Source organism: Rhodnius prolixus, unplaced genomic scaffold (genome assembly GCF_049639745.1).
Source record: "Rhodnius prolixus isolate KJV_2025 unplaced genomic scaffold, Rpr scaffold_11, whole genome shotgun sequence".
NCBI classification, from domain to species: Eukaryota; Metazoa; Arthropoda; class Insecta; order Hemiptera; family Reduviidae; genus Rhodnius; species Rhodnius prolixus.
The window spans coordinates 18,619,251-18,632,416 of record NW_027411625.1 but is presented as its reverse complement, the minus strand read 5'-3'; the positions used below and the strand labels follow the sequence as shown (position 1 = coordinate 18,632,416).

At 36.5% G+C, this 13,166-nt stretch overlaps 1 protein-coding gene across 3 annotated transcripts in view; it reads right to left on the bottom strand.

The window, feature by feature from the left end:
- Positions 1-13,166, bottom strand: part of Kr-h2 (transmembrane protein 33-containing Krueppel homolog 2) — a 63,507-nt gene that overhangs the window by 12,853 nt on the left and 37,488 nt on the right. The gene's annotated exons all lie outside the window — the stretch shown is intronic.

The following is a 13,166-nucleotide window of genomic DNA, read 5'->3' as shown; positions in this document are numbered from 1 at the left end:
TTACTGTACATATTAACAACTTTACTGTATAATATTATTAATTAAAATAATTTTTATGAATTACATATAGGAAAAAACATATATATAATTTTTTTTTATGTCGGCCATTACTATTATTTTTCGTGTACCACCAACCAGCAACTCGCGTACCACAGGTTGGGAAACGCTGATTTAGAGAACTGAAACACAGTAATACAAAAAAATAAATAAATAAATAAAATACATAAAAAAATTATTGTATTTTATTTATTTTTGGGTTACTTGTTTTAATTCTCTAAATTATTTGTATTGTTTTATTTGTAATATCCAGGCCCTGAAGAAAGCAATATATTTGTCGAACCGTTGGCAAAAAGACGAGATGTTTTTATTTAGACCGATTCCTTGCCAATTTGAATCCTTAGTAGAATCAACGTTACGCTTTTTCGTGCACTTTTTGACGATCAACCCTTATAAAACTGTCCTACCGGACAGTTTTAATAAATTGGGTGCGAGATTATTGTATAAGTATTTAGTTAATGGCAACCTGAAGTCTACATGAGTTTGGCTTACAAGGTGATACAGTTATATGAATATTCTAAGCAATAAAATATAAAAAGTCTAAAAAAAATTAATAGATAAGCATAATTTGATTACAAATATCTGACGTGAACACTCTTACGACTTTCTTTTCAACAATTAAGCTTTCCTTCAAACTTTAGTACTTTACTAAATGTTTATTAGCTTCAATACAGATTTGCAAGTGATAAATGGTTTATTTGTTACGTTTTAATAAATAGACTTAAGGAATGTGTGTGAGTGAAATAGGGTTAGTATGTACAACCATCCTTAAATAAACTGTTAATATTAGGTTTTATAAAATAAATTTCATTAAATTTGTAAGAAGTGAAGTTATTATAATCAGACTTTGGTTGGCTAAAGCCTTATTACGTTTTTTTTAAGTAATTCCCTAAGTAATTATTTTTCACATTCCTGGGTATGAATTTCGTCTAATACTTAGTGTAAAGTGCAATCATGTTAGCAAAACGGAAAACCATTTTTGTTCACAAGCTGCAAACCTGCCAAGCAGAAGATCTTTATAATTCTAGTACATTCAAACGCTAGCTGCAATCTTGCTCGAGAAACTGATAGGTTTGTTGGTGACAACAATGACACTATGAAACCGTAAGTAGTTTTATTTTAAATGCAAAGAGGAATGAAAAAACATAATATTCACCTAATATTACAATAAACCTAATCTAATAGAGTTAGATAATAAGGAAAAGGATATATTCTCAATAAATTTCACTCTAGTCTAGTTAATTAAGACATCTTGCTTACTGGGTTTAAAATGTCACTATTTCAACTGCACAGGTACGTAATAAAACATTTTGCAACGGTTATAAACATAAGTACATCCTCTAAACACTGAAATAGACGATAAGAATCAAGTACAATAGCATAGATGAAACAACTTCCAGAGGATGAAGGAAAGAAGGTGGGTGAACTATCTGCGTTGTGTCATCAGGTCGAAGGACATTCACATAGGAGGAAATTGTTAAAAGGCTGTTTCCAAGGGGTGATTCAGGCTTGGCGGCTGACCAGTAGAAAGAATGATTTTACTGTCTCCACATCCACACATTTTCTTATGTTTGGTTCTCCTTATCTACCGTCTGCAGTACATTTAGAAGCGTACAAACATAAAATAACACCTAATACAGATAATGCAAATACAGTCAATAAAAATAGGTTTTTTATTAAAACTGCCCGGCAGGACAGTTGTATAAGGTTGATCGTCAAAAACTGCACGAATATGCATAACGTTGAAAAACAAATAACTTTGACAATTTTTTTCTCTTTTTCTATGAAAGATGAAATTCCCAAATTTTCTTTAAAATGTAGGGCAAATCCTCCTTTATAACTGTAATTTTTTGCAACAACATAGATTGAATAGATTTCGAAAAATACGTTGCCGAAAACGAGCAAAAACCGCATTCTCTGAAAATGTTCTTGTTCTTATTGTCACCTTTTTTATAAACAACGAAGCCCCTAAACGCGCGAACCGATTTTCATGAATAAGGTGTCATTCGATTCGCAATTTCATGAAAATGTATCTTTTGGGGGTCTCGACGCCGTACAACAAATAGGAGAGGAGTTAGCCCCATATATGTGAGGCCCCCTCTAAAATAATAGTTACTAATAACTAGGGAACTGATTCGTATGTATTTACATATTTTTTTCTAGGCAATTTACAGACGTTTTTCAAGTAGAAGTATTCATACTGACACTTTTTAAGCCGTTTGAGTCTACTTTTATTTCACATATTTCCACATATTTGGATGTTATCGCATATTTATACATATTTGATTAAAATAAATAAATATTTCTACATATTTAATCAAAATATGTACATATTTTTCATTTTGGGCATATTTTCATAATTGGGAGGTGGTTGACAGGAACTGTGAACCACAGACTGTAGGGCTGTGAATCACAGTGGGTACAATGGTTATTGTAATTTACACAGAATGCTGCTAAACAGTGACGGGCACTTGTTAGTTCTTTGAAGTTGTCTGACGTTGTCTGTTCTTTCAGCTCGTTGGTTGAAGTGTCCAATTCATTTCGTTCGGTCACTTAGTGTATTCTTTTTTGGGTGAAATGCCACGAACATCGGCCTCAAACAAACAACTGGTTGCTAAATATCTTCGCGAGTTTCCAGCAGAACTTTTTCGAAGTGATGGAGACATTTTGTACTGCACAGCTTGTGACAAGCGCGTTTCTTGCTCTCAACGTTCCCAAGTCACCCAACATATTGCCACCGGATCGCACATAGAGAATAAAAACAGAAAGAAAGAGAGGACGTCCTATCAAGCCTTCCTTACATCTCCATCATCAAGTGAGTCTACTCTGAGTACAGATCTGTGTCGGGCTTTGGTTAGAGCAGATATCCCTTTCCACAAACTTAAAAATCCTCATTTCAAAGGATTCTTAGAGACCTATAATGGGAGAAAAATGCCTGACGAGAGCACTCTGCGGAAAAACTACCTGGAAGATATCTATAAAGATATACTAACCAAAATTCGAGAACATATCAAAGATGGACCGATTTGGGTGTCAATTGATGAAACCACTGACGTTAAGGGCAGGTATATTGCCAATGCAGTTATTGGAAATCTTGACAGTGATGCTGATGTGGATTCAAAGCCATTCCTTTTGAACTGTGAGGTTCTCGAAAAATGCAATCATTCCACCATTTCACGATTCTTCGATGCCTCAATGCATATCCTATGGCCCAATGGAGTTTTGAACGAAAAAGTTCTTTTGTTTCTCTCTGATGCTGCCCCCAACATGGTCAAGGCTGGGCAATCTATTCAGGTATTTTATCCTAAGATAATTCATGTGACGTGTATTGCTCATGCCTTGCATCGAGTAGCAGAAACTGTCCGATCTTTGTTCAGTGACGTAGATTCCTTAATCTCCTCGGTTAAAAAATTGTTATTAAAAGCACCAAGTCGCATTAAAATGCTAAAAGATCTCTATCCAGACTTGTGCCTTCCACCAGAACCAATATTGACAAGATGGGGTACTTGGCTGGAAGCAGCTCAGTATTACTATGAAAACTACAATAAAATCAAGAATGTCCTTTCACATCTCGAAGACGAAGCAGTAACGATAAATACAGCCAAGTCTTTATTCAAGAAACCTAATTTAAGGAACGACCTTGCATTCATTTCTGACGCGTATTTCTTGCACAAGTCATTACCCAACTTGAGTCCCAAAATGTTCGACTGACAGAAAACGTGTCCAACGTTAAAAAAGTCATCGAAAAGGTGGAAGGAATACCTGGGAGTAAGGGAGATCTGATCAAATCAAAACTGGTAAAGTACTGAGCAAGAACAAAGGGTGGGAGACCATCTGCCAGATTTCTGATATTATCAGTGGAACAGAAGTCACCTCAGAACATCGTGTACCCTTTACAACCAACGAGATAGCTTCTTTCAGCAAGGCACCTATAACATCTGTTGGGGGGTGATGTCAGTCGCCTACTCGTGGTGCCCCCTTTTCTCGCTGAACGACTGACAATTGTCGCCGAATGCAGCCCATGACAACACTACAATAATTGCGACAATAATAAAAATTATAATTATAATTATAATTATAATCATGGCTAACGCACAAGCAAACGGCCTTTCTCAAGGCCTTGACGACTGCCTGCTTAGAATATTATTCTGGAATGCAGGTGGAATTAGTAAGGACAAGTTCACTGAACTAAAACATATTATTTTAAGTAATAACATTGACGTTTTTGGCATTATTGAAGCAGGCTCTGCTTCAGACGATTTGCGGCATTACCAAATGCCAGGTTTCCAGACCAACGCACTAAAACGCGCCCGTCAAGTTTCATCCGGAATAATTGTGGCTGCAAAATCTTCATTGCTGGTTAGCTTTAATATCCTGAAGGAAATGGAAGATGAGGATAAATTAGAATGTGCTGAACTGAGGGTATGGAAGGATGCATATCTGCGACGTCTCTTATTTGCCTATAACCCGCCCGGAAACAAACCTAAACTAGAATGGTTGGAAGCACAGTGGGATAGACACTCAATTCTTTGTGGTGACCTAAATGCTCCATCAATGCGATGGGGTTACTCATGTACAAGCGCGGTAGGCAGGATTTGGCAGGATTTCATTGATTCAAACCCAGTTTTATTTGTTGACAATACTCCAAATGCACCGACCTTTCTATCCCACGCCGGTCATACGTCTCACCCCGATATTGTGTTGTCACCCTTCGAGGCAACCGGAAATTGTTCATTCACTCCTACCTGCCCCTGGAAGTTGTGGTCATAAGATACTCCTAATCGATTTACAGTCCACCTCTAAGAAGCCTCACAATAAAAAGCGAACCAGGTGGAATATTAAAAAGGCAAACTGGCAGCTTTATAGAAAAACCACGGGTGAGTCTGTTACTGGGAATTTAGTAACCGATAATGTGGATCACTCATTCCGAAAACTACAAACAGCCATTATAAGTTCTGCTCACAAAGCTGTTCCTAGAGGATGTGTAAAAAAGTATTCTCATTTTTGGAATGATGCGCTGCAATCACTGAAAGACGACAGGGACCATGCCAGAGATCAGTATGAGAGCACTCGCAATGCTGATGACCTCATTGACCTGAAGCGTAAAGCAGCAACTCTTAAGAAAAGTATAATCCAAGCCAAAAGAATGACCTATAAAAGATTCTAACAAAATCTTGATTTTAGGAAAGATGGGGCAAAGGCACATAAATTCATTTCTGCATTGAATAATAAGGTCCCCTCCGACAATCAACCAATGAATAAAGGCGACAAATTGATTACAAATGAAAAGGATATTGCCAAGCATTTCTGTAAATATTATCGCAAAGTTAGCAATTTTAGACCGAAAAAAGAAAACGGGAGTCCTAACACCTCGTTACCAATGACTTGTAATAGACAAGAGGATGAAGACCTATTTAATAAACGTTTTCAACTGCCTGATTTGGATTGTGCCTTAAAAACCACCGATACTAATAAAAGTGCAGGGCCGGATGAGTTACTGCCAGCATTCTTGGTGAACCTTGGCCCTAAAGCTAAAGTAGTAGTGCTTGCCTTTCTCAATCTTGTATGGCAAAAAGGAATCCCATCAGAGTGGAGAAAAGCCGAAATTGTGCCGATTTTAAAAAAAGATAAGTCCCCTAACCAGCATGAGAATTTTAGATCAATTTCACTCACGAGCTGTTTTTGCAAGATATTCGAAAGAATGGTTCTCAGGAGGCTGCAGCATTTCCTGGATAGAAACAAGCTCATCTCAGACTGCCAAGCTGGCTTCAAACCCCGTAGAAACACCATCGAACATGTGATACGTCTCTCGCAAAGTATTAAGCAAGGGTTTCAGCACAAGCAGAGCACGTTGGCGGTATTTATTGATTTTAGGGCAGCATTCGACAATGTGTGGAGAAAGATGTTACTGCACAAACTACTAAACTTGGGCATAAGAGGCAACCTCTATCGATTTATACATTCATTTCTTGCGCAAAGGTTCGTTCGGGTTAGATATAAAGATGCTGTATCGGCTTTTGAACAAACGAAACAAGGCCTCCCGCAAGGATCTGTTATAAGCCCAGTATTATTTAACGTAATGATAAATGATGTACTGGAAGCAATAGAAACTCAGCCAGGTTTGAATGCTCTGCTATATGAGGATGATTTGGTGATATGGGCCACAAGTGGCAATATACAGGCTTTAGAATCATGCTTAAATGATTCACTTAAAGTAATCGAACGATGGTGTTTGGAAAATGAGATGAAGGTAAACCCCAGGAAAACAGAATACCAACTCTTCACGCTGTCCACTAAGCAGTATGCACTCTCCTTGAAGTATTGCAATGAACATATTGTAAGAACCGATGAAGCCACTTACTTGGGTGTAAAATTTGACCGAAAGCTAACTTGGGGGAAGCATGTTGAGAAGCTGGTGGAACGAAGCGAACAACGCATATCGCTTCTCAAGAGACTGACGGGTATTAAATGGGGTGCGACACAGGAAGTGCTTACCCTCGCCTATAAAACGTATATAAGACCCTCGTTAGAGTATGGCACGGAAGCTCTGATTACTGCCCCTGAAACAATATGTGGTAAACTAGACAAAGTTCAAAACGCGGCCCTAAGAGTTATACTAGGTGCCCCTCGTTCGACCCCTATTACTTCAATGGAGATGCAAGCAGATATCGAGCTACTTGCCGTCCGACGAGAGATTGCTGCGATTACCCTCGATGAAAGATTAAAGCGATTACCCATTAAATACTGGCAAACCGAAAGTGTGCCCACATTGAGGTTGAAAACTCAAAAATGCTTTGCGGGTAAAGTTCGAGATTTACGTGAGCAAATAGGGTTTGAGGATTTACAAGATCGGAAACCCTTTTCTGACTCTGATTCCTGGGAAGAGCCACAGTTGGCGCCGGGTAGACTGAATTTAATAGAAGATGTAAGAAAGCAAAGCAGTCCCCCGCATGAATTAAAACTGTTTGCCCTGGAAACAATAAATAATGTTTTCCCTTCTCCGCCTTGGGTGCATGTTTACACCGATGGTTCTGCCGAAGGTGCAAACCGTAATGCTGGCGCAGGAGTCTACGCAGTGCAGTTCCAATTGAGTGTTCCTGTTGGAAAGTTAGCATCAAATTTTGATGCAGAACTGCACGCCATCGCCATAGCGTTGGAAGAGGTGGCTAAAAGGGACTTTTGCAAGACTGCTTTACTTGTGGATTCCCAAGCAGCTATTTCAGCAGTAACCGGCTATGATGATAAAGACGACATCATTATAAAGAAATGCAGGGCTCTCATAGATAGGTTACTTTCGCAAGGGAAGCAAGTTGTACTGCAGTGGATCCCGAGTCATGTTGGACTCCAGGGCAATGAAGAAGCTGACAGATTGGCAAAAGAGGGGGCGAATCAAGTTCAGTTCGAGGCCCCGCTGACGCTTAGAACTGCTAAGAGAGAGATCCGGCTCCGATTTCGATCGAAGATGGCCGAAGAACAAAGGGGAAAAGCACAAGGGAAGCAGTGGGAGGTGCTTGAAAATATCAAAGGAAGACTCCCCACCGATCTGCCTAGATCAACAGCTGTGGCATGCTTTAGATTATTGACGGGGCATGATTACCTTCAGAAGCATCTCCACCGAATTGGCATTAAGGACAACAGTATCTGTGTGCTTTGTGGTGGAGATGTTATGAACGGTCCGCACCTGCTAGCATGCTCCCAAATTATGTTTTAATTATTCGGATATCGGGAATAATTAGGCTGATTTACGCCGGATACTGAAGTTAGAAAGTTTTTACGAGAATGCCTCGTGGATCTAGTCTTATCTTATTTAGTTCAGATCAGTTTAACCTTACATACATTTGGCATCAATTCAATAGATCAATCAAAGTAATGCTATTTTCCAAAATATTCCAAACCTTTGAAAGCCTATCCTGTAAAGTTTCTTATCTGGTTTAGAGGTTTTTTCTTGGATAAGCAATACTTTTATACTTGATACCAAGTTAGTAGAAGGTAGATGTAGAATGTAAAACTATCAATCAAGTTAGTGGGAAGAAGAAGAGATGAGCATGTGACCAATGATGCATCGTTTGTTAGGAAACCCAACGCTCACATGATTTTTTAAAGAATCTTTCTTACATTTTTTTCACACTCCAAATGAATGCCATATTTAATTTTTACCACTTTAGAAGGAATCTACTCATCAGAAGTACCATTAATTCATTTTACGGGAAAAACTGTTCAAGTAAATGTAGTAGAAGTTCAAATAAAATCTCAAAAAACGGAAAAATCTATTCGGAAAATGATCAGCCGATTATCTTTAATTTAGGAATTCAGACCCAGATTTGTTTTATTAATATTATACTGGCGACAATTTAACATTACTTGCAGTTTGAACACCCCCTTCTTTCAGAAGGGCCCTTCATTAAATCTTCCTGGAAAAAGTTTGAATTAAAGTTTTAGATCGAAATCTATATGTATGTGCACTAGTTGAGAGATTTGTTGGAGCAGTGTTTAAGAAAACAAAAAGATTACTAAAAATCGGTTCTGTACAGTTGTACTATCAATTGGCCGATTTTGACGAAAATCTTATTACGGCATCTTTTTTGTTCCTAACCTAAATATCAAATTTGAATACGATGTTTTGTTCTTGAGTTACACTTGACACACACACTGTGAGGAGAGAGAGCAATCGCGAACTTCTCTCTTTATTGAAATTTTATGGAAGCTAACACAACGATTTCCTTTAAACTTATTAAACTCATTGCTCACCTGTAGATAAACAAATACATTTTTACATAATGTATACATTTTTTTTTCCAGGAAAATCCGATTTTGGCACTCTAGGCAAGAGGGGTAGTTACTTTCCCTTAAAGGACCATTTTAAGCGAAACCTTTGGGACTCATTATAGAGGATTAAAGAAATGAATTAGTTAGAAAAATTATATTTTGGTTACTACAATATATTAAAACTGTCCGGTAGGACAGTTGTATAAGGGGTGATCGTCAAAAACTGCACGAAAAAGCGTAACGTTAAAAAACACCTAACTTTAACAATTTCTTTTCTTTTTCTATAAAAGATAAAATTCCCAACTTTTCTTTAAAATATAAGGCAAATCCTCTTTTATAACTGTAATTTTTTGCCACAACATAGATTGAATAGATTTCGGAAAATACGTTGCCGAAAACGAGCAAAAACCGCATTCTCTGAAAATGTTCTTGTTCTTATTGTTACCTTTTTTATAAATAACGAAGCGCCTAAACGTGCGAACCGATTTTCATGAATAAGGTGTCATTCGATTCGCAATTTCATGTAAATGTATCTTTTGGGGGTCTCGACGCCGTACAACAAATAGGAGAGGAGTTAGCCCCAATTATGTGAGGCAACCTCCAAAATTATTATTTCTAATAACTCTATAAATCTCAACCCGATTTTGTTGTAATTTGGAAGGATGAAAGGGTTAGGGCTCTCCTATGTAACATTAAAGTGACGTTCTGCTCTTACACCTACTAAGGGAAAGTTTTGCAATCATTTAAAATTATCGTTTCGTGAACCTATTACTTTCAGGGAAGTGTTATTTGGTTCAAAAAGTGAAGTAGATTTGTATTTTTAGAGGCCTCGACGCTGTGTATCTTTAGTTGAGGAGTTTTCCCACCCAAGTAAGGCCCTTTCTAAAACTACTTTTTTTTTTATGATTTAAGGCGCGTCAACATCTAGGGTTATTGGCGTCTAAAACTATTATTACCAATATTTCTAAAACGCTTAGTCCGATATTGATAAAATTTAGCAGAAGAAGTGGTTAAAGCTCCTCTACTTGGCTGTGAAGTGCCATCGTGCTCTTACACCTACTAAAGAAAGTATTGCAATCGTTAAAATTATCAATGAGTGGACCGATTTACATCAATGAAATGTCGTTCGATTCAAAATCATTGCCTCTTTGCCTTTTAGGAAGCAGTACTGTAATTGCAGTTTATTTTTCTTACTCCTCTTAAAATGAAGTACTGAGATCTCAGTTTAATTTTGTTACTTACGTACAAATACCTTCCTATTTTATTCAAAACGCTTTCTCAAAAAAAAAAAAAAAAATTGTTATTGAGAATAGTTTGGGCACCGCAACTATAATCATTCTTTAAAAAGATCTCTCCAGTAGTAGTTACGGTTCCGACTTAACACCTTATCAGGTTATAATAGTAGAATTGCTTATTCCAAAATTTAAAAAAATCTGTAAAGCAGATATGTAACTAAAACTGATATGAAAATAGACAAAAAGGAAAATCTATCCAAAAGGTACAAAAATCTCCTTAACAAAAACTTATAGTTTAAAAAGTTAAGTATAAGGGTTGATTAAACGCCAAATGATACACAAATCAGCAAGTACCCATCATTTCATTAATACTTCTATAATCATATTTTTTAGAATGTATTAGATGTCACAGACCCTTGTGCTGGCCTTTTATAACCCATAAATATTTTTCTGTTACAATAATAAAAGATGTATCTCATCATCATAGTTAGTATTAAAAATGCACTTCATTTTAATTCTAATCCAAATCATTCTTGTGATTCATCTTTATTCTGAATAATCATCACATTCACTCGCATATTAAAAAGAAAAAGGGAAAGTTGGAGTTGGTCTTTTACTGTTGTAATTTGAATTACTGAGTTAAAACCAAATTTCAGTCTTGAATTCGTCTTATGTGAGCACAAATTAGTTAATTACAAAGAAAGAATGCTTATAATTACAATTCATTCATTTTCAAACAAATTTAATGTAGCCCTTTAACTGAGTACTTGTTTTAAAGAAGTTTTATAACCAACTAAATATATGCGTATCTATTTTATATTACATACTCGTATATGTATATCATTGTGTGGAGAACACCTAGATTAACAGTGTAATTGAAGAAAACTACATTAACATTTAACATTAGCAAACTAGATTAATTACATATTATTATTCATGCTTAACTACTGCATAAAGTACCAATCAGTTTAATTGAACAATGAACTTAAATCGACGATTTTTACTTCCTTCTGCAGCGTTAAACTTGCACTTAAATCAGATATCAAAAACAAAATAAAATCAGTATGTAAGTTGGTATATCCATTTTTAATTTCAACGTCAAACAATTAAATTTTTCATTAACCTTTTTTTTTAAACCTGTGCATGAATAGTTTAATACCACCTATTACGATCTAAATTAAATAGGTGCTGTTTATTACTAAACAAATATTTATGCATGATAAGGGTTTGTGACATCTAATACATTCTAAAAAATATGATACTAGAAGTATGAATGAAATGTTGGGTACTCTCTGATTTGTATACCTTTTGGCATTTAATCAACCCTTATACTTAACATTTTAAACTGTAAGTTTTTGTTAAGGAGATTTTTGTACCTTTTGGATAGATTGGTTGGAACAAATTTAAACATCCAATGATTTTTTTAAATAAACGGGTATCGGGAATAACTAGTTGGAAGATCTAGGACGAAAAAAAACTGACAAGTTATGGGGGAATGGTAACAAGTTGGTCGGAAGAAGACAGAGAGTGGAAAAATGTTGTGGAATTAAGTGATAAATAATTATAACCCATTAAGAGGAATAATAGAAAGAAAATTGCAATTACCAGTACCTTCCAATAAAAGAAAAAAGATAAATTTTGGTAAGACTACTTCCTTTTAAGGGATGTAAGAGAAAACATGCTGTGATCACAATAACTTCTAAAGAGGGGAAATAAAAATGATATGCAATCACAGTTCTTCTCCGCAAACGGACAAAGAGAATTTAAACTGCAAATACTGCATGATTGCAAATACTTCCCTTTAGTAAGTGTAATAGCAGGATGACACTTAAATGCCACGCATGCTAAATACTTCTTGACTAATTTGATCAAAGACGGGCGAAGATTTACAGAATTATTATTAATAACCGTTTAAAAGGGGGCTTTATTTATGTAGGGCAAACTCCCCTTCTAAGTATGTACCATCGAGACCCTAAAAAACCGTATCTACCGTATCTAAAAATTTAAATTCAAAGACAATTAATTCATTAAAATCAGTTACGTCGATAGCTTTAACGGTTGCAGAACTTCCTCTTAGTAGGAGTAAGAGCATGATGGTACTTTAGAGTCAGCAAAATCGGACTAAGCGTTGAAGAAAGATTAGTAATAATAGTTTTAGAGAGGGCCTAACCTGCGTGGGGCAAACTCCTCTGCTAACGATAAACAGCGTCGAGGCCTATTGTTACTAATTTCAAATTAGTAAATCACTTAAGGGTAAGAAAAATGGCGGTATAGAAGTTGTTCGTGGTTGTGGTGATTGTTTTAATAGTGGCTACCTGAGGCCCAGGAAATTTGGATTTCATTTTTGTAGGGGTATTGGGATTCCTAAAGATTGTAATTATTTGTGTTTATTTTGTTGAGTTCAGTGCTGCCTGGGAAATCAATTAAATCATATGGGAATGGTTTTTTTTTTTAAAAAAAAAAGGGTCACCTGGATAGAAAAGAAAAAAAAAGAACGACAAAAAAAAAAGAGACAGTTGAGTTTTGGTGAGAGGAGCGACAAGTTGTGTGTGGCCACACAGAGGAAAATCTGGTTTTGGGCTAGACGAGAGCAAGGTTGAGGTGGAAAGAGCGAGCGGAGTACTTTGGCAAGAAAAGATTGGGTGATCGCCTTACTCCTCAATTCCTTCCATCGGGGGACACCTCAAGAAATTCCTGAAAGGGGCTGGCGAAGGACAGGCTGTCAGCTCGAAGAGAGAAGGAGCATCAGAAGTAACACCTTTCCTTTGATTTATTTAGTTTTGTGGTGAGTGAACTTTTGGGAACGTTGAATATCCGATTACTTTAATTATTATTATTTTTTTTTGTGTTCAGCCTTGTAATTGTTTAATACAAGCCATACTTGGTATATCTATATATATTTTCTTTTGTTTTCTTTTGGGTTTCGTCGTATACCCCACAGCCAGAAGTAAAAACGGCGTGGCGCTCAATCTTTTTTTTGTTTTCGCTTTTTTTTTTCTCGACCCACCCCCTTCTCCACTGGTAGCTGGCGAGCCCGAACATATTGCGTTCTCGCCTTAGAGAGAGCGTAACACTATAAAAAATGCAAATCTACAACACTTTTTGAAC